A 1369-nucleotide genomic window follows, 5' to 3' on the forward strand; every position below is an offset into this window, starting at 1 on the left:
GATGAGAGAGAAACATCGATCAGCTGCCTTCTGCACACTCCCCACTGGGGAGGTGCCAGCAACCAAGGTACATGCCCTTGACCAGAATCGAACCTGGGACCCCTCAGTCCGCAGGCCGACGCTCTATCCACTGAGCCAAACCGGCCAGGGCTACCCTATGTTTTTTTATTGGAGCATTTAATCCATTTACATTTAAGTTTTTTATTGATAGGTACTTTTTAATTGCCATTTTATTCTTTATTCCTATGTTCCCTCACTCAATTTTTTCTTCTTCTTAAAGCAGATCTTTTAACATTTCTTACAATACTAATTTGGTAGTAGTGAAAGAAATGCTTTAGCTTTTTTATTATTTGGGAAGCTCTTTATTTTTCCTTCAATTTTAAATGATAGCCTTGCTGGATGGCGTAGTCTTGGTTGTATGTCCTTACTTCTCATCAGTTTGAATATTTTGCTTCTCATCAGTTTGAATATTACATGCCAATTCATTGTGGCCAGCAGTGTCTGTTGAGAAATCAGCTGATAGCCTATGGGAGCTCCCTTATAGGTAACTAACTGTTTTTTTTTCTGGCTGCTTTTAAGATTCTCTCATTATCTTTTACCATTTGCATTTTAATTGTGATATATCTTTGTGTGGGTTTCTTTGGGTTCATATTGATTGGAAGTCTCTGTGCTTCCTGAACTTGTGTGACTTTTTTCTTCACCAGGTTAGGAAATTTTTCAGCTACTATTTCTTCAAACAGGTTCTCTATCCTTTTCTCACTCTCTTCTCCTTCTGGTACCCCATATGATGTTGATGTTGTTATGCTTTATTTTATCCCAGAGATGTCTTCGACTTCCCTCATGTTTTAAAATTATCTTTTCTATTTGTTGGTCTGCTTGTGTGCTTACTGTTATCTTGTCCTCTAAATTGCTGATTCAATCCTCTGCTTCATCTAGCCTGCTATTGATTCTTTCTAGTGTATTACTTATTTCAGATAATGTATTCTTCATTTCTGACTGGTTCTTTTTAATAGTTTCTATGTCCTTTTTAATGGTTGCTATCTCTTTGTTTAAAGTCTCACTGAGAAAATCCATTCTTTGCCTAAGGTCCATGTGTATCCTTATAACCATTTAAAAAAAATCCTCATCCAATGATATGTTTTTATTCATTTTTGAAAGTGAGAGAGAGAAACATTGATGTGAGAAAGAAAATCAACTGGTTGCTTCCCATACATGCCTGACTGGGATCTAACCTGCAACATTTTGGTGCACAGGTTAGATCCCAACCATCTGAGCCACCTGGCCAGGGCATAACCATTGTTTTAAACTCTGCATATGGTATTTTCGTCAATTCCATTTCATTTAATTTTTTTCTGGGGATTTCTCTTGT

Source organism: Myotis brandtii, unplaced genomic scaffold (genome assembly GCF_000412655.1).
Source record: "Myotis brandtii unplaced genomic scaffold, ASM41265v1 scaffold15, whole genome shotgun sequence".
Taxonomy (NCBI): domain Eukaryota; kingdom Metazoa; phylum Chordata; class Mammalia; order Chiroptera; family Vespertilionidae; genus Myotis; species Myotis brandtii.